The following is a 21,472-nucleotide window of genomic DNA, read 5'->3' as shown; positions in this document are numbered from 1 at the left end:
TAAGTCCCATGATGCAAATGTGAGAAAAGAGTTTTGCCCATAATTTTAGCTTAACATTTGGGGAAGGAAGTTTCAATTTAATCTTAGAAAGTGGATTCTGTCTGCTCTCTTTTCACAAAACAGCAATAGCACTATGAATTAACATTTGACTCCGGAATGTCCACAGTAAAGTTTCTTGTTTTTGGTATGCTCAAATAAAAAAACAAAAGAAATACATTGTATTTTGTCACATTTGAGTTCTACACTCCTGAATGACAGCTAATGCCCTTTTACAGATCAAGTGTGGCCACAATTCATGAGTATATAAATCGTTATAGTGTTCACCATCAACACATACTTTGAAGAGTGGTCTTGGCTGCATAAATTGGCCAGATTACATGTTTCTCAAAAGGTAAAATATTAAGGCTATCCTTGACCATGTGTTATTCTTAAAAACAACAAAAAAAAGATTATCAGGCTGCTTTAGTAAGTGGCCCAGAATTATCCCTCCCAGAATGACATCAGAGAGCATTTGACCCTTGCTGTCATGATTTCTGATGTCAAAATCTTCAGTGAAAGTATTCCTTTGTAAGTCAGTAGTCCATCTATTATCCATAGTATTTGGATGAGTCAAATGGCTTGTTTATGACATGTTTAATGTTTTGTGAATCCTGCCTCTTGATTCACTTCAAGTACTTTATAATTATATTCCTTGAAAACAGATGCTTTTAATATTCAGCTTGAGTGTTTTATAAGCTATACAAATATTTTGTTTGTGGTATTTTCTGGTGCTCCCAGCCAAAATATGCTAGTCAACTTTTCAGAAGATCATTTTATTATGCAGGAACCTGGGGCAGTTCAGCTTCTGAAGATTTTTCCGTCAAATGGGATCTGTCAACTTCGTATATGTCCTACTACCAAGGCCCAGATCCCAGCATTTTAATTCTTTGAATAAATCATGAAAATGTGTCCTCAGATGCTGACCAGTAATTTCATAAAGTGATAATGCGGCTCTTGCCCTGGTTTCCTTTTCCTTCTGTTGTTGGGCTGAAGAGTTTTCCTCAAGCCTTCTGAGGAAGAAGGCCCAATTAAAACCACTCATTCTTGCGCCACTAAAACCCCACACAATGATTTGAAAAAATACCCCTAATTTGAAGCTGTTAATACAACTGTAATTTTATTTCTTGAACATTGCTTGTTGTGGGGGTACTGCCAATCTATGAAAACAAACCAGTAATAGCACCATTTGAGAATCACCCAGGGTCAATTGTCCTCTTTTCTTTCTCTAAATAAACTATTAAAAGACTCCTAGCAGCTACAACAATAACTAAAGAACTAGCAGTACCAATTATGCCTGGGTAGAAGTTGTGGTAGCACAGCATCAGTCCCAAAACGCTCCAATCCAACAGTCTTAACAATTTTCCGTGCCTGGGCCACTCAGCCTGAGGAATAGGACTAAGGTTTTCATATCCATGATTTTTCAGGATGTGAAACATTAAGGGCCATTTGTGTAGAATGCAGTTAAGTCTTATAATTTTGTGCTGACGTTGAACTGAGTGAGTTGTGCAAAGTTTTAAAACATATTGGGGTGGCATCCATCCATTTAGATATTTTTTGTTGAGTTATAGCAATTTGTAAGTATTGTTGATTGGAAAACAGTAATGCTGCTGGTTTTGAAATAGTGAGATTCAGCTTTGTTCTCCTTCCTCCTAGATAAAAGTCTCTGTCTGCTGATCTCTTACTGTGTATATTCCTTGCTGCTGCTGCTATGTCGCTTCAGTCCTGTCCGACTCTGTGCAACCCCATAGACAGCAGTGTTTTCGTCTCTAAGTGTACATTCTGTGGTGTGTTCTTCTCTATCGTCTCTTAAGTGTATCTGTAGTGTGTTTTTCTCTGCTGCTGCTGCTGCTGGGGCTAAGTCGCTTCAGTCGTGTCCGACTCTGTGCGACCCCATAGACGGTAGCCCACCAGGCTCCCCCATCCCTGGGATTCTCCAGGCAAGAACACTGGAGTGGGTTGCCATTTCCTTCTCCAATGCATGAAACTGAAAAGTGAAAGTGAAGTTGCTCAGTTGTGTCCGACTCTTTGCGACCCCATGAACTGCAGCCCACCAGGCTCCTCCGTCCATGGGATTTTCCAGGCAAGAGTACTGGAGTTGGGTGCCATTGCCTTCTCCGGTGTTTTTCTCTAGTCCCTGTGAAAATCTGATCTCTGTTGTAAATGTCTTGAGGAAAGAAACAGTGACTACCGTGTGTTGCTTGGATACATTTTAATACTTGATATAAGGTCCATCAGTTCAGTTCAGTCACTCAGTTGTGTCTGACTCTTTGTGACCCCATGAATTGCAGCACACCAGGCCTCCCTTCCATCACCAGCTCCCAGAGTTCACCCAAACTCATGTCCATCGAGTCGGTGATGCCATCCAGCCATCTCATCCTCTGTCATCCCCTTCTCCTCCTGCCCCTAATCCCTCCCAGCATCAGAGTCTTTTCCAATGAGTCAACTCTTTGCATGAGGTGGCCAAAGTATTGAAGTTTCAGCTTTAGCATCAGTCCTTCCAATGAAAACCCAGGACTGATTTCCTTTAGAATGGACTGGTTGGCCCTCCTTGCAGTCCAAGGGACTCTCAAGAGTCTTCTCCACCACCACAGTTCAAAAGCATCAGTTAATTCTTCGGTGCTCAGCTTTCTTCACAGTCCAACTCTCACATCCATACATGACCACAGGAAAAACCATAACCTTGATTAGACAGACCTTTGTTGGCAAAGTAATGTCTCTGCTTTTCAATATGCTATCTAGGTTGGTCATAACTTTCCTTCCAAGGAGTAAGCGTCTTAATTTCATGGCTGCAGTCACCATCTGCATTGATTTTGGAGCCCCCCAAAATAAAAGTTTGACACTGTTTCCACTGTTTCCCCATCTATTTCCCATGAAGTGATGGGACCAGATGCCATGACCTTAGTTTTCTGAATATGAGCTTTAAGCCAACTTTTTCACTCTCATTCACTTTCATCAAGAGGCTTTTGAGTTCCTCTTCACTTTCTGCCATAAGGGTGGTGTCATCTGCATTCTGAGGTTATTGATATTTCTCCTGGCAATCTTGATTCCAGCTTATGCTTCTTCCAGCCCAGCGTTTCTCATGATGTACTCTGCGTAGAAGTTAAATAAGCAGGGTGACAATGTACAGCCTTGACGTACTCCTTTCCCTATTTGGAACCAGTCTGTTATTCCATGTCCAGTTCTAACTGTTGCTTCCTGACCTGCATACAGATTTCTCAAGAGGCAGGTCAGGTGGTCTGGTATTCCCATCTCTTTCAGGATTTTCCACAGTTGATTGTGATCCACACAGTCAAAGGCTTTGGCATAGTCAATAAAGCAGAAATAGATGTTTTTCTGGAACTCTCTTGCTTTTTCAAAGATGATCTAGCAGATGTTGGCAATTTGATCTCTGGTTCCTCTGCCTTTTAAAACCAGCTTGAACATCTGGAAGTTCACGGTTCATGTACAGCTGAAGCCTGGCTTGGAGAATTTTGAGCATTACTCTACTAGTGTGTCAGATGAGTGCAATTGTGCGGTAGTTTAGCATTCTTTGGCGTTGCCTTTCTTTGGGATTGGAATGAAAACTGACCTTTTCCAGTCCTGTGGCCACTGCTGAGTTTTCCAAATTTGCTGGCATATTGAGTGCAGTACTTTCACAGCATCATCTTTCAGGATTTGAAATAGCTCCACTGGAATTCCATCACCTCTACTAGCTTTGTTCGTAGTGATGCTTTCTAAGGCCCACTTGACTTCACATTCCAGGATGTTTGGCTCTAGGTCAGTGATCACACCATTGTGATTGTCTTGGTTGTGAAGCTCTTTTTTGTACAGTTCTTCTGTGTATTCTTGCCACCTCTTCTTAATATCTTCTGCTTCTGTCAGGTCCATACCATTTCTGTCCTTTATCGAGCCCATCTTTGCATGAAATGTTCCCTTGGTATCTCTAATTTTCTTGAAGAGATCTCTAGTCTTTAGTGGACACTAATCTAAATGAATTAAATTCCGTATTTCTAAGGTTTTACATATTTTTAATTGAAGTATAGTTAATTTATAGTTATATTAATTTCAAGTGTTCAAAATTGTGATATGATATTTTTACAGTTTATAAATCAGTTTAAAGTTACTATTAAATATTAAGTTATATTCCATGTCCTGTTCATCACATTCTCATATCTTAATTTATACCTAGTACTTTGGATCCCTTAATCCCACTTCCCCTTCTTTCTCCTCCCTCCTTGCCTCTCTCCACTGTTGTAAGGTTTCTACATATTAATAGCTGTACATATAATTTTAGAATGTAGCTATTCTTGATATTAGAATTCTTGCACATTCTAATATTGCTGTCTGTCTTTTTAGAGCATTATTATAGAAAAGTGTATTGTCTGGAATGGTTGTGCTATGCATTATGCTGTTTAATCAAGTATCCTGACTAATAAATATTTATTCTGAATATTATTCATGGATAAATAATTTTCAAGAAGTTTTCCTGCTTTGACATGTGTTTTAATATTAAACCTAAATTAAACAAAGTAAAACCTTAATGATCCCAGAGAGGTCTCTTTAGTATAGGTCAACAAAACTAGTGAAAGCAAAAAAGAGCTGCTGATGGAGACTTCTGGTTTGTAGAATGATGGATAAATAAGCTTTTAATTATATAAACTGACTAAAAGCTATCTAGAGGAGAAAATATCTAAAAGAATATGGTCAAATATTTGTCTTTGTAGATGAATTTACTGGGAAAAGTATTCTCAAGGCCAAAAATCACCAACTGATAGTCATTTTAAGTATTGTTCTGGAGCAAGCTAGTAGCCAAAATATAATGCAGGCGTTGTCCCATCCTGTTGTGGAAGACAAAGCTTCAAATTTACTTTTTAGTTTTTCTTTGCATCTCCCTCTATTTTGCATAGCACATCACTCACCTATAATTTCTGCTTCATGCTTGAGAAGGCAAGGGTTAGGAAAATGTCATCTAGTAACTTAGTTCCCAGGGCAGACAGTAAGTCACTTTTTTCTCCAGTTTAGAAAGAGCCTTTTTATATGAAGGTAGACATACCAGTTGAGCCTGACCTCTTATACAATAGTTCACCCTCTGGGAAAAGAGATGCCTGGGTCCCCTGCACAGTCGCTCTCCATCCAAAACTATCCGGAGTCTCCTGACTGACAAGGGAGAAGCCAACTGATGTGGGAAGTTGTCTAACAGGGCTACAAATTATTTTCGGTATCTTTTCCTGGGCGTCCACCTTGCTCCTGCGGGAACCCTCTGTGAATGAAATTATCCCAGGAATGACTATCTCTGGAAGTGAATCTAACAGGAGGGTATTACACTGCAGACATGCACACACATATTATCCACAACATTGGCAGGCTAAGTCAAGGTTTTCTTCCTTTAAAGCATAGAGGGGGATGGATGTGTAATCTCATTCTGTCAAAAATGCTGAAGATTTTCATGCATCACTGTGTTTCAAAATAAATTACGTGCATAGTAGTGCTACATTAAACCAACCTCCAGCACTGAAAGGTTTCTTCGCCGAGTTGTGATGCTTTTTTATCTCTCGAAATGAGAAACACATTTAACTTGGTTTCTGTGATCATCCTGAAAATAATGCTCTCTTGTTTTGGAATAAAGTAGAAACATACATTTTTAAATCAAGAAGTATGCTTTTCATTGAGAGAGGGGGAAGCCGGCACCTCGTGCTGACTTTAAAGCGGTTTTGTAGAGTTGTGGAGGGCGGACATGGCCCTCTTCACCCTCTGCTCAGCGTGCTCACTGCTGACAATCAGGGCTGGTTCAGACGAATATTATGGAGTGAGGTTTCACTCACTTCTGTCAAGCCTCCTCTCCCACCTCAGGATGAAAAAGAGACATGGCATTTCTTTTTAAGCTTGGATGCCATGTTCATTATCCCACAGACTTTATTTTTGACTTTTACCTCCTTCACTGCTAGTGGGAAATTGCCAAGAGGGTTGACTGTCTCTCCTACCCCATCACAGATTTTCTTTTTTAGCTAAACATGGACAATAAGTTTTATTGAAATGTGCCAAGCCTCAGCTCATTATTTCCTGATACCTACACAAAAGTGACTTGCAAATCTGAAATTACTGAATGCATCCATTTCTGTAGTTAAATACCATGGAAGACATAAGAGAATTTATAGTATGCTTTAACCGGGGGTTGGGGGTGGGGGGAACACCTCCTCCCAATCTAATAAAATTTGGTAGCTCGGGGTCACTTCCTAATAGGTGCTATTTCCTCTATTTTAATAAAGGTATTTTAACACCTGAATTCTATGCCAGATACCATTGTCATTTTTTCCACTGACTGACTCAACTCAACGCTGGTGGGGGCCAGACACTCTTCAAACACTGCTGCTGAATGCCAAACACAACTAACATGCATATGGAAGAAGCCAGGGAAAGAGGCACCCCCCCTAATTATAGCCAGAGGCGCGCAGTCCAGAGAGCTCACAGGAACTTCTGGGCTGGACGGGGGTCAGGAAGCTCCGCGACCACGGATCCCTGAATTGGCAGCTGTCCGTTCCCACCCCATCAACACACAGTCATTTTTTGCCTGCCAAATCCTCGTCCAACCCCAATTCAAATCTATTTATACTCGCTTTTCCTATTTCTGGGCTCAGATGTTAGCCCATACGGTGTGTTGACCGGCACTAAATGTTACTGTGAGGGACCAGCATTTGCCAGCTTCCTTGGGTGCTGACAGCAGGGAGACAAAAGTTCTGAATATCCAAAGGGACCTTAATCTTCCCAGCATAATCCAGGCCTCGAAATGGTGGCAGTGAGGTTCAGCCTAGAAGCACCAAGTCTCTTAAAATGGGAGAATGTAACAGGTTTAAGATGCCACCTGGACTTCCTTGGCCACCGTGACGGGTCCCTCAGCAGTGATTCTCAAACTGTACTGTGTGGAGGCATCACCTGGGGAGGATGTCAGAGATGCGGGTTTCGGGCCCCGCAAGACAAGCATTCGGGCTTCTCTGGTGGCTCAGCGGTAAAGAATCTGCCAGCAATGCAGGAGTTCAATGTGGGTTCAGTCCCTGGGTGGGGAGAATCCCCTGAAGGAGGGAATGGAAACCCACTCCAGCATTCTTGCCTGGAGAATCCTATGACAGAAGAGCCTGGGGGTGGGGGTTGGGGGAGGGTGCAGTCCATGGGATCGCAAAAGAATCAGACGCGATTTAGCCACTAAACAGCAGCAAGGCAAGGATTCTGATTTAGCTGGAGATGGCAGGGCCCAGGAATCTGTTGTTTTCAGTAAACACTGTAGGTGATTGTGATGCAAATATTCTGAGGCCCCTAGCTTTTTGAGAAGCTATCTCTGGTCTACACGGACTCTCCCCAAAACACTAGGCCATGTTTCAAGAGTATGGGATTAGCAACCTGATTTGAACACTTCAGTGTTGGAGTGCTGCTTTAATTCAGATTTATTTAAAGCTTTGGAACACTGAACTTTGTTGTAGAAGCTTTATTTAAAATTCTGAGGTAGAATAACCTCCTTTTCTGAGTTCAATTTTAACAAGGAATGCTATTTGAAGATTGTGGTCCTCGGTTTGTGAGGTCTGAGCATAAAAAGAAAATAAAACCCTACAAGTTGGACCTTCTTATGTAAAACTAGACCTCATTCTTTTTAAGAGGTGTGACCTCAGATCATTAAAATTTTTCTGAAGAGAAGAAATCTGGGATAGATAGCTTTCCTGATAAAATGTGCAGTAGAAATTGTAAGCAGCTTATATAGTGCTCTATCCTTGATGCTGTTTTAAGGGAGTACTTAAATGAAAAGGAATGTTTTAAAGTTAACTCAGCTGAGTTCTATGTAGAACAGAGTAAGCAGTCCCCCAGGGTGCATTAGCTTTTGATGTGTTCTCTTACTCCACTATTTATGGATAACTTAAGGAAACATTGCCACCTTCCCTTTTTGGGAGGTGGGTAGGTGGGCTGGGTGATTTTGTGCTGTGCCACCATAGAAGAAGACAGAGCACATTTAAATAAAACTCAAATAAGCAAGTTTTATTCATACAGCAGTGCCAAGGAGAGGGAGTTCTTTGTTCAAGTTGTCAGTTTGTGGCTTTGGGTGTTCAGAGGAGAAAAACAAAAAATAAACACTTAAATAAAGGAGGTAAATGTTGATTGGATTGAGAGGGAGATGTATAAGGATGTAAGCAGGGCACTAAGTAATGAGATAACTGAAGAAAATCCTGTGTTTGGATTAATATTTAAACCTAATGATTGCTTTAGGAAGATTTGTGATTGTGAAAGGCTGAGTAGTAGGTTTAACTAAAATTATTTCTTTCAGAGAAAGTAAGTGTCACTATTAGTGGAGATATATGCTTCCATGATGTGAATTTTCTTTTTTGGGTATATGCAAAATGTTAGCTCTTAAGCAATTGTGTATTACTACAGGAAAAAGGCTTTTCCGAATAAACAATACTCAAGTGTCTATACCCATCCTTAACTCTGTGTAGCTCCCCCTTCTTATTCCTTACAGACTTGTTGAGTTTACAAAACAATGGAAGGTACTAATCTATCAATACATGTGTTACCTTGTGTGATGAAATTTGGTCAGAGACCAAGAGGCATTTCGGTAAAGAAAGCTGGATGAAACAATAGTACATATACTAGCAATAAAAATATTGTGTCTTTTCTTAGTATGTTAATATCAGCTGGGTCATAAAACTGAAGACATCTAAATATATTTATTGACAGAAATGCCACCCACTCTCCACCCGGGGTGTGGAAAGAAATGAAAATAAATGACCTCCAGGTTTCTTAGTAGTTTCTAAGAAATATTTTTGGATGATATACTATCATATGTGATAAAATCTTTTTTATACTTGATTTTATACTGATTTTTTAAATACCAAAATCAAATACATCTCCTTCATGAAATGTTCTTCCATACTGAAGGCAATATATATGTACCTGCTAATTGGGTTTGTCCACCAGTTTACAGGTGTCAATAAGCTTTCCATAGGACAAAGGGAGTTAATGAAGTCTTCAGTTCTTGGTCATTGCTGGGATGTTGTGTGTGGCACCTGGTATGCAATATGCTTTTAGTAATGAGCCCATTCTGCAACTTACTCTCACTAAACTCTGTTATGGGCTATCACAGATATATCAAATATTTAAAGACATCCATTTTCTCCCCCATTTAGTGTGTATTATAAGATAGTTGGATACTCTACTAAAAGCATATCTCTCTGCCTTCATAAAGAGTTCTGGAAAGAAAGCAAAAGACATTTAAAGCATCAAAGAGGCTGATGAATAGGGATGCCAGGATATTCAAATACATTTAGAGACAGTATTGTCAAGCTTGTTTTCTGAGCCATGATACTAAAGATAGTAGAAGCCAGCAAAGAAAAGAACGCTGTAGAAATGCAAATCTCTTCAATGTTGAATCTATTAATCCATTGCACACTTTCTTCTGAATCATACTTACTCAGATGTACAGGCAACAAAAAGTATTTAGAATATTTGCATAATTTCAAACACCCAGTTCATAAATTATTTATTGGTTGTGGTCAAATGAATGTTAGCTATTTCATAATTATCTTTTGTGTAAAAGGTTGCATGGTTTACAAAAATATTTCAATGGCAATTGAATATCTGTAGCTTGCTTAAACAGTGCAAAAAATAAATGGTACTTAATTATGTAGCACTGATGTACATTTTTCTCATGTTCAAAAATTCTAAGAAAAATTACACTTAATTTGTAGATATATTTTAAATGAACATCGTATATTTACAGTAAAAAAAAAAAAAGATCATGTGCTATACTCTAGGATCAGGCCAAAGCATTAACAAATAACATGAGAGTATGTCTTATAAATCAAGTAATCAGGCAACTGTATGTCCTAGGACTTAAGAGTTATCATAAAACCTTAGGGGGAAAAAAAAAGTGGTTTCAGGAATCACTAGTTCAGCATTTCATTTTGACAGTTGAGAAAATCATGGAAAATAGAATTTCATTTCTTTACCTGAGATTGAAGTGACAAGATTCTAACTATGGTGGCTAGGTTTCTAAGCAAACCATTTTCCCCTATCCAACATCAGCTCTGCCACTTGAACAATCATATTCCTTTTCTTAATAATAATTAAATTCTTAGGAAAATCATGAAGGCTAAACAGCCATATTTTAATCTACTAGGTAAATTACAAAGAACAGCATGCTGGAGAAAAGGGTTAGATGGTATGGTTTACAGAAAGATAGTATAAAGATAGCTTCCCATGTGGCTCAGTGGTAAAAAAAAAAAAAGCCCCTGCCAATGTAGGAGACATGGGTTCAACTGCTGGGTAGAGAAGATCTTCTGGAGAAAGAAATGGCAACCCACTCCAGTATTCTTGCCTGGGAAATCCCACGGACAGAGAAACCTCGTGGAAAACAGTCCCTGGGGTCACAAAAGAGTGGGACATGCCTTAGTGACTAAACAACAAGAACGACAACATAGAGGTTGTATTCCAGGAAGTTTGGCTCAAAGAAACACAAGAGTTAAAAACCCAAATACAAATTTAAATGAGTCCTGTTTAAGTGATATAATTTTCATTATATGACTAGTGAGCAGGGTTTTTTTTTGAATGAAGGATTTTGGAAACTTAAATTACTTCAAGGTAGGATACACTTTATGCTGGGAGGAGAGATGGCAAGTTCTTACTTAACAAACTTTAAACGTGTTAAATGCCATGTTATATGTATTTGTTGGCTAGGGTTGCCATAATAAAACAACATAGACTGACTTATAAAAAAAAAAAATTTTTTTTTCCTTGCAGTTCTAGATCTTGAGGCAAGAAGTTCCAAGTCAGATACTGGACAATTTGGTTTCTGGTAAGAAGCCAATTCTCTTATCTTCCTGACTTGGTAAGGAAGTCAGGAACTCTTCTTCCCAATCGGTAAGAAACCAATTCTCTTCTCTTCCTGACTTGCAGACAGCCACCTTCTTGCACCTTAAAGTTATCCCTAGAGAAATTACTTGTCTTAGTCTAGACCTAGCCCTGGTCTGGAACCCAAGCTGGAAAGGCAGTAGCCACCTATAAAATGTTCTTCTTGTGGCAGAAGTCAGAGGTTGTTAAAGGGGTGAATAGAAATACAGGATGCCCCTTAAAGCCTACTCTAGAACTAGCACTGTCATTTCTGTGCACATTAAGCTGATCCAGCAAGACCTTGGTAGGTAGAGAAATACAAAGATGCAAGAAACCAGGCCAAGCTGAAGACTGATGCGGTGGGGAAGCATGGTTCTCTCATATTATCCTGTGGTGTATAACAAATCATGGTGAGTTATCACTTACAATCCTGTGTTGACTGGGCTCAGTTGGGTGGTTTTATTGCTCCGTGTAGTGTTGCAGCAATCATGTATTAATAAATGGCTACATTCAGCTGGGAGCACTCTAGGTGTAAATCATTTAAGATGCTGTCTCATCTGAACAGAAGTTCTCATCACATGGCTCTCAGTTCAGCAGCTTAACATGAACTTCTTTACAGTAAAGCAACTGACTTCCTAAAGGAAGTGTTCTAAGGTCACAAGCAGCAAAACTTAAGTGCCCACCAAATTTCTGCTTACATCACACTTGTAATGTCCCATTGGTCAAAGTAGGTCACATGGCCAAGATGTCAGTAGGATAGAGGATTATACAGGCACATGAAGAAACAGAAGAAATGGAGTTGGGTTTTATTGGGAGCCAGCAATGTGATGGTATACCACAGATCATTCACTGGCCCCTAATGATTTACATTCATTCCACTTGTAAAATTCAATAACTTCTAAGACTCTGAAATCCTAATCCCATTTTGGCATCAAACTCAGGCTTGAACTGCTGAATCTCATCATTCAAATCAGGTACAGGTGCAGTGAGGTATCTTGCTATGCTTCCTCATATATAATTACTTGGATATTATTCCTCAGGCATGGCTTTGTGGGTAGCAGAGGGTTATAAACTAAGAAAGTTGTCTGTTCCACACACACCCAGTGTTCAGTGGTGAAACTACAGCAAGATAAACCCAATAGAGGATCCTATTTAAGAGGGGGAGAAATTGAAAACACAGACTAGTTATTGTCTATAGCAATTCTGTAATCTGGGCACATGTTTTCAATTCCCCTTGTTCTGAGTTCAGGGATTTTTCCTTAAGCAGGATCCAGTTACACTTCTTGGGACTGGTTGTTCAACCCATGGCTCATGTCTGCACACTCTGGACTCTTTAGCTTTACCCATTCAGCTCCTGGCTTTGCTCTATGATTCATCCATCTTTTCCCATAAGAAATTCCATATGTTTGCAGCTGAGGAAATTTCCCAGCCTATTTCCTCCCTGCAGAGGTAAGGGCCCAAGGACATCTTTTAATTTGGAACTCTTTTTGCTCCAACTTGATTCAACTCCTTTAAAAAAAGTTATGGGTTTTCTATATATCAAACTACAAATTTACTCCATTTAGAAAAAGCCACATTCATAAATCTCTTCAAGACCAGTTCCCCTCTACTTGAGACTGCCTGCTGTAGAACAATTCCCTGAGAATTATTAGAAGTCATTTTTATCTAGCAGAGAGGGTCTGTAAAGCATTTCCTTAAATCTTTTACAGTTTTAATGAAGGGGATTACATCTTCACCTTTTATTTGATCTTGACCCCAAAATCATGTTTTTTGGTAGTACTGTGGATTTTATCTTTGCCATGAGATCATTTCTTACAAGAGAACTTTTTGCTATTTGGGGAGACTGAAACTAAGAAGGAGTTTCATTTTCCCACCCATCAAGTTTGGGTTGGAAATATCCTTTCTAAATTCTGCTTGGAAATTGATCAGTTCTATCAAGAAAGCTGAGTGCAGAAGAATTGATGCTTTTGAACTGTGGTGTTGGAGAAGACTCTCAAGTCCCTTGGACTTCAAGGAGATCCAACCAGTCCATCCTAAGGGATATCAGTCCTGGGTGTTCATTGGAAGGACTGATGTTGAAGCTGAAACTCCAGTATTTTGGCCACCTGATGTGAAGAGCTGGCTCATTTGAAAAGACCCTGATGTTGGGAAAGATTGAAGGCAGGAAAAGAAGGGGATGACAGAGGATGAGATGGTTAGATGGCATCACCGACTCAATGGACATGAGTTTGGGTAAACTCCGGGAGTTGGTGATGGACAGGGAGGCCTGGTGTGCTGCAGTTCATGGGGTTGCAAAGAGTCGGAGATGACTGAGCAACTGAACTGAACAGAACAGTCTCTTTGCCTCTGCTCACTTCCTATCCCTAAGATCACTGATATATATTTTAGGTATTTGTTATTATAGAATTCCATGTCTGGCATCAGTTTCTGTATCAGATATATATTGATACAGAACAAACTACCTGATTTTAACAGCTTGAACAACTGTGCTTTATTCTCATGATTTTATGGATAATTCTTTTACTGCACATGGTGTAACTGAATTACTTTTGAATGTCTGAATGTTTTAAGAGTTCAGATAGTGCCAGAAAATCTAAGATGGCTTCTTTTCCTCCAGGGATTTTCATTTAGTTGTTTAGTCTGAGTGTCTTTATGTCATGGTGTATGCATGGTAGCTGCCTTTCATGAGAAAGAATTCTAGAAGAATTTGCCCCCATGTGCAAATGTTTATCAAATTTGTGCTTGAATCATAGTTAATGATGTCTCATTGGCCAGAGTCACATGGTCATTACACAGGAACACTGAACATCTAAGAGTATGACTTGTTTAAGGCTACAGATGTACCATTCTACCATAGCTATGGAGAAAGAAGGGAGTAATTATTTGCCAGTGAAATCTCATTTGCCGCAATTTAAAAGCTCTCTTGGACTTTTTTCTAACATCTCTCTGCTGTATACATTTTGACCATTTTACTATTATTATCTTCACCCGGGCTACTTTGTCAAAGAAGACCAATTTTTTTCTAATATAATTAAGACCACCAGTCTATGCTCAGAGGCAAGAAGTCTTAGCTAATCCCTTCCTGTCCCACATAAATACAGTCAAGGATATCATTGCTTAATCACTTTTTGATTGAAGACTGAATTCAAAATTTCAACAACAGGCAAGCTTGTAAAAAAAAAAAAAAGTGGGTTTTTTTTAAAAAATAATTTTATTGCAGTGGACATTTTTAGTCTCCCTTGTCCACTGCCTCGGCTACCTGTGATTACAGTAGCATTTGTATTGAGTGGCTCCTTGTGACTTCTCTCAGAATGGTGCCTCGGCTTCAAGCACATGATATGCATCTTTCAGCTTTTATCCTCTGGGTTTTCTCTGAGCTGTGGCCTGAAGTGAGCACTACTGAGAAGTATGGAGTCTTTAAGGGTGGGGTGTACGTTGCCCTTGAGGACAACCCTCAAGCAATGGGAAAATAAGAGCTGTCAGTTCCTCCTCTTGAGGTAGACTGTGTTAGAACGCATTCTGCATGCCTTCCAGAGGTCCCAGAAAAATTGAGTCATGACAGACGCAAACTCAACAATAAGCTCTTATATTTGCATTTTTTACTTCCCTGCCTCTCCCCACTCCCTCACTTCTGCTTACTGGGCTGACCTTCCAATTAAGCTACATGCTCTCACATCCTTGTCTGAGGCTCTGCTTTCAGTGGAGCCAAATTAAGACACACATTTTCCCGAAATACATAAAAAGATTTAAATTAGGTGGTTTTTTGTTTTTTTGGTTTAATTTTTAAAGCAAGGCTATCCTTAATTCTGTTGGTATCATTTTTAATTATCACCATCGTAACCTTTATCATTCTTAGTAAAAGTGAATAAAATATGTGAACCTATTTAAGGGACACATGTAAAGTATTTCCTGAAAGTCTACAAATCTAATACTTAGTTGTTTAGCAAAATTGCCTTTCATTGGAAGAGACCATGAAATGAAGGAAGGAACAACATCGGGACATGAGATTGAAACTGATGTCTGATTCTGCCTGGAAGAGACGAGGAAAAGGGAAAAAAATATATATATCAGGTGGGCCAAAATGTTTGTTTGTTTTCCATACCATCGTACAGAAAAATCCGAATGAACTTTTTGGCCAACCCAATAGAAACCATTTTTCCAATTAATTGCTGTATCTTCTGATTATGCATAATCTCCTAGTATTTTAGGAAAGAATTAGGATAGTTCTTAAAGGATATTTAGATACTCAGTATTTAAAACTCTACTTTCTTCAATTTAAGTCTGAATTTGGCAATAAGGAGTTCATGGTCTGAGCCACAGTCAGCTCCTGGTCTTGTTTTTGCTGACTGTATAGAGCTTCTCCATTTTTGGCTGCAAAGAATATAATCAATCTGATTTTGGTGTTGACCATCTGGTGATGTCCATATATAGAGTCTTCTCTTGTGTTGTTGGAAGAGGGTGTTTGTTATGACCAGTGCATTTTCTTGGCAAAACTCTTATCAGTCTTTGCCCTGCTTCATTCCGTACTCCAAGGCCAAATTTGCCTGTTACTCCAGGTGTTTCTTGACTTCCTACTTTTGCATTCCAGTCCCCTATAATGAAAAGGGCATCTTTTTTGGGTGTTAGTTCTAAAAGGTCTTGTAGGTCTTCATAGAACCGTTCAACTTCAGCTTCTTCAGCATTACTGGTCAGGGCATAGACTTGGATTACTGTGATATTGAATGGTTTGCCTTGGAAACAAACAGAGATCATTCTGTCATTTTTGAGATTGCATCCAAGTACTGCATTTCGGACTCTCTTGTTGACCATGATGGCTACACTAGACCATTCAGGCATGACCTAAATCAAATCCCTTATGATTATACAGTGGAAGTGAGAAATAGATTTAAGGGCCTAGATCTGATAGATAGAGTGCCTGATGAACTATGGACAGAGGTTCATGACATCGTACAGGAGACAGGGATCAAGACCATCCCCATGGAAAAGAAATGCAAAAAAGCAAGATGGCTGTCTGAGGAGGCCTTACAAATAGCTGTGAAAAGAATAGAAGTGAAAAGGAAAGATATAAACATCTGAATGCAGAGTTCCAAAGAATAGCAAGAAGAGATAAGAAAGCCTTCTTCAACGATCAATGCAAAGAAATAGAGGAAAACAACAGAATGGGGAAAGACTAGAGATCTCTTCAAGAAAATTAGAGATACCAAAGGAACATTTCATGCAAAGATGGGCTTGATAAAGGACAGAAATGGTATGGACCTAACAGAAGCAGAAGATATTAAGAAGAGGTGGCAAAAATACACAGAAGAACTGTACAAAAAAAAGTTTCACGACCCAGATAATCATGATGGTGTGGTCACTGACCTAGAGCCAGACATCCTGGAATGTGAAGTCAAGTGGGCCTTAGAAAGCATCACTATGAACAAAGCTAGTGGAGGTGATAGAATTCCAGTGGAGCTATTCCAAATCCTGAAAGATGATGCTGTGAAAGTACTGCACTCAATATGCCAGCAAACTTGGAAAACTCAGCAGTGGCCACAGGACTGGAAAAGGTCAGTTTTCATTCCAATCCCAAAGAAAGGCAATACCAAAGAATGCTCAAACTACTGCACAATTGCACTCATCTCACACGCTAGTAAAGTAATGCTCAAAATTCTCCAAACCAGGCTTCAGCTGTACGTGAACCGTGAACTTCCTGATGTTCAAGCTGGTTTTAGAAAAGGCAGAGGAACCAGAGATCAAATTGCCAACATCCGCTGGATCCTCTTTGAAAAAGCAAGAGAGTTCCAGAAAAACATCTATTTCTGCTTTATTGACTATGCCAAAGCCTTTGACTGGGTGGATCACAATCAACTGTGGAAAATCCTGAAAGAGATGGGAATACCAGACCACCTGATCTGCCTCTGAGAAATCTGTATGCAGGTCAGGAAGCAACAGTTAGAACTGGACATGGAACAACAGACTGGTTCCAAATAGGAAAAGGAGTTTGTCAAGGCTGTATATTGTCGCCCTGTTTATTTAACTTATATGCATAGTACATCATGAGAAACGCTGGACTGGAAGAAACACAAGCTGGAATCAAGATTGCTGGGAGAAATATCAATAACCTCAGAATGCAGATGACACCACCCTTATGGCAGAAAGTGAAGAGGAACTAAAAAGCCTCTTGATGAAAGTGAAAGAGGAGAGTGAAAAAGTTGGCTTAAAGCTCAACATTCAGAAACTGAAGATCATGGCATCCAGTCCCATCACTTCATGGGAAATAGATGGGGAAACAGTATCAGACTTTATTTTTTTGGGCTCCAAAATCAGTGTAGATGGTGACTGCAGCCATGAAATTAATGGACACTTACTCCTTGGAAGGAAAGTTATGACCAACCTAGATAGCATATTCCAAAGCAGAGACATTACTTTGCCAACAAAGGTCTGTCTAGTCAAGGCTATGGTTTTTCCTGTGGTCATGTATGGATGTGAGAGTTGGACTGTGAAGAAGGCTGAGCACCGAAGAATTGATGCTTTTGAACTGTGGTGTTGGAGAAGACTCTTGAGAGTCCCTTGGACTGCAAGGAGATCCAACCAGTCCATTCTGAAGGAGATCAGCCCTGGGATTTCTTTGGAAGGAATGATGCTGAAGCTGAAACTCCAGTACTTTGGCCACCTCATGCGAAGAGTTGACTTATTGGAAAAGACTCTGATGTTGGGAGGGATTGTGGGCAAGAGGAGAAGGGGACAACAGAGGATGAGATGGCTGGATGGCATCACTGACTCGATGGACGTGAGTCTGAGTGAACTCCGGGAGTTGGTGATGGACAGGGAGGCCTGGCGTGCTGCGATTCATGGGCTTGCAAAGAGTCGGACACAACTGAGCGACTGATCTGATCTGACTTAAAACTCACTAATCACAATGCACTCTTCTAAAAAACTCAACTCCTAGAATTGGGATGGCAAAATATATGCTATAGAATTTTCTCCCTTTATGTTGTGGCCAGATAAATTACCAGATATACATCAAGATTTGAGCCTCTTTATATCTTTGCTTCTCCTGAGGCAAAAATAGCTGCACAGTTGAAGTTCTTTCTCTGCTGTGGTCTATTATTCATCTAGGATATGTGATCATATGTGAATATAATATAAGCTAGGAAAAGCTTCATTGTGACGTGCCTTCAGTGTTAGAATCTGTGAATAAAAAGTACTGAGGCATAAATGGTTAATTTTGACTGATATATTTCATTATCAGCCTTTGTGCTATATTGGCAGAGTGTATGAGGCCTGAAGAATATTTTGTTAATAGATTTAATATTACTTCCTTTTGAACACCCCAAGTGCTGTCTCATCGTAAATAGCTGCTTGAACAAAGATATAGTTTCTATTCCCCTTAAAGTCTGAGTCATATCAAAATTTAATCAAGTAAGTGAAAGGTAAAATGTCATTACATTTCTAAAATTTGCTGTCAATATTTCACACCTGTATGGAAAGCAGATAGATGTCTAAGCAGCCGCTTGATAACACTCCAAGCTGCAACCCCTAATTAACTCACCTTTTGAATTATCAGCTAGGCTCCTTTTCGACCCATGCAGCCTGTTGGCAGGGAGCCTGACAACAAAATGCATGTTTAAAATACCAAGTAGGGAGAGACATGCTATATTATTTGGCACAAATACCACCATCCACCTGTGCAGAAGGAATATGCTTTTCCACTTTTACAGATGATCTATTAGCTATATGCTCTTGGCATCATTCCAATAAATCATAATCTCTTAGTCCAAGGAATAATAGTAAAGCTATATGGCAGTGGACTCAGTATAGTAAGCTAATTAGATTTAAAAAATCAATAATATTTAAATGCTCTCAATAGCCTGAGTCTGAAATTTGTATAGAATAGTCATATAGTTTGTATCTTGAGGTTAAAACTGACTTGGACACATTTGAAACTTGGAACAGAGAAAGCTCATGCCATGTAAGACTTGAATAATGCAAGTATTTGAGAATTTAGTCTGTCTCTTTGTAAATGAATGAGGAGGCTTCGCTATAAATACAGAGTGAGAAAGTGGTGGTCATTAAAGTTTTATGAGGCTGATTATTTTAAACAGCTTGGAATGATAAAATCACTCACTTGAGGCTGTGAACATCATGTAAGTCTTATAGTAATAGTTTTTTTTTTCAAAAGTGACTAGAATTTACTTTTATTTTTCTTTGTATTTCTCCAGTACTTTTATATTACTCAATCCATTGAAGGAAATCTAACATTTGCTATATTGACCAAACATTTATCATGAATAGTGAAGATTCAATCATTATATATCAGATACTCTTGTAACAAAATGTTGTCCTCATATCAATGAACATAGTCAGAATGACACACTGCAGAAAACTAGTAAGGTGTTATTTCTATTAATTTCCCTGAGAGGAGAAGGGAATGATGTAACGTGATTCATTTTGTAAAAAATGAGGCAAACTAAAATTATACTTTTCTTCAATTTTCCCCACCCCCTTTTCACCTTGCTATCTTTATAACATTAATAGCTATTTCTCTTATTGTTTGTGTCTCCTGCTTTTCAGAAAAAGAAGAGTAGATTCCCTTTTGGTTAGATACTCAAAAATTACTGAGTTCAGTGGAGGAGGGCAGGAAGATCATCATGAAAGTATGATCCTGTGAGATGTGAGTTCAAAATTCCCTTTGAATGGAAACATGAGAGTCATTTTTTCCCCCAGCTCAATGATAAACTTAACGTAGATATGTCTGACCTCTGCTCTATGATAATCTTTTAAGAAGTCTCTGTCCTTGATCAATCAGATCTACAGATATGTGGTTTAAATCCACTGTTTTGGACTGGGCTGCCTGGCTGACCTCTTGAGTCTCTTTAGGTTCTTCCAGTTGCTCTGTTTGTTTTCTCCATGGGCCCAGCACATGTCATGGAGAATATATTTCACTATTTCTTACTCTAGAGTGCTAGCAGATACCTGCCATTTCACTGAAAAGACTGCCACAAATTCAAAAAATGTCAAGTACGACCATGTCAGTTGAAGAACATAATTTATTTAACGATGTTTAAGAACACAGCATCTATTTTTATGAGCAAAATAAGATTTTACTATTAGGCCTGTATATTGATCTGGAATTAAAAGCATTATCCTTCATTGAGTTTCCTACTTTTTCAGAAGAGGATTCACTTACTTTTCCCAAAAAGCCACATAGAGTTCTAAATCTTGTGCCTTTAAATGGCATTATATACCCATGTTATGGTTTCTGAACCAAAGAATTTCTCTTTTCTGCTAACCTCTTGAGGTCACAGTGGTGGTTTGAAGTCTAAGCAGCAATTCTGTTCAAAGAGTCACTCACAGCAGGGTGTGTGCAGTAAGGATATTCGTGATTCCAGTCTTCTCATATATTCTACTTTATTTTTTAGAAAATTTGGTTCTGAGGCTACTACAAAGCAACACCCTTAAAACACGTCATTTTCTATATCTCCCTGAGCCCCAAGCCTTATATAATGACATTGGAGATGTATTACTAGAATTTTCATTGCACAAATGCCATTTAAAAAATACCCAGCAGAGTCCTTGATCCCTCACATGCTCTTTGCTCTAGAGTGCTTTCCATTCACCCCGAAGGGGGGCTCAAGGGTCACCCTCTGGGGTGAGCCAGAAGATGATGGGCCTTGCAAGCCAGGGAGCATCCCTTCTACTTGGGCCTTTTTCTGAGTGATAAGGGGAAATACGTATTCTGCTGCATGGTATTAAGAGCATGGATTCTGGGTCCTGGCTACATGGAGGTGAATTCTAACCCTACCACTTACTAGCTTAAGCTCTTTTTACCTCAGTTTCTTCTTTGTATTGATGTCACTGGTGTGTTGTGAGAATTAAATGACTTAGTGGGCACATCAGAAGTGCTATATGTGTGTAATCATTATTATCATCATCATCCAAATGGGTGGCTGGCTTTATTTGGATTTCCCAGGTACTGGATGACAGATCTATTGCCATATATGTATGACTGGATTCTTAGAAAGCTATGACAGGAATATATGTAATTGAAAAGGGAAAGGAATAATTACTTTGTTAAAGTTGCATTTACTGTGGGGGTACCAGGTTACCAAAAATTTTACATAAACCATAGATGTAAAAAACTTAAGTTTAACTGAAATTTATTATTTTGTTTATATATTTTTGGAAGGAGAATAAAGTTTATTCGAGCAGGGGTTGCTGCCACAACAGCCAGCCACTTTCTTGTAGGGAGAGCCAGTGCTGAGCATAGCTCACTTGCTTGTTTTTATAGCCAGGAAACAAAGGAACGGGGGTAGAAATCTTGTGAGTCATGAAATTTTTTATTTTAAGAAACTTGTATTGCATTCATTGTGTACAGGGCAACTGCTGTTGTAGGGGAGGCATACAAAGATGACTCAGATAGAGATTGTTGTCAAGGAACTGACAGAAAAGTAGGAAGGTATGACGTATAACAGAAACCATGAATATAAGGGGAGAATTATCAATGAGTTCAGAAAGGGTTCGCTTTTACCTTGAACTTGAAGAGGAGAGAAGGGAAAGGAGGTTTCCTCATACTGAAGTGTGGGATTTCTTGGAGGCAGTGATA

At 39.2% G+C, this 21,472-nt stretch overlaps 1 long non-coding RNA gene across 1 annotated transcript in view; it reads left to right on the top strand.

Moving 5' to 3' along the window:
- LOC123334989 overlaps positions 1-21,472 on the top strand; it is a 129,269-nt gene that overhangs the window by 33,323 nt on the left and 74,474 nt on the right. Inside the window, exon 2 of the long non-coding RNA XR_006553179.2 lies at positions 10,795-10,914. This is a non-coding gene — a long non-coding RNA (uncharacterized LOC123334989). The remainder of the gene's footprint in view (positions 1-10,794; positions 10,915-21,472) is intronic.

The sequence above is a fragment of the Bubalus bubalis genome, chromosome 9, assembly GCF_019923935.1.
Source record: "Bubalus bubalis isolate 160015118507 breed Murrah chromosome 9, NDDB_SH_1, whole genome shotgun sequence".
NCBI lineage: Eukaryota > Metazoa > Chordata > Mammalia > Artiodactyla > Bovidae > Bubalus > Bubalus bubalis.
Note: the sequence above shows the minus strand (reverse complement) of the source record. Positions and strands in the feature narration are given on the sequence as shown.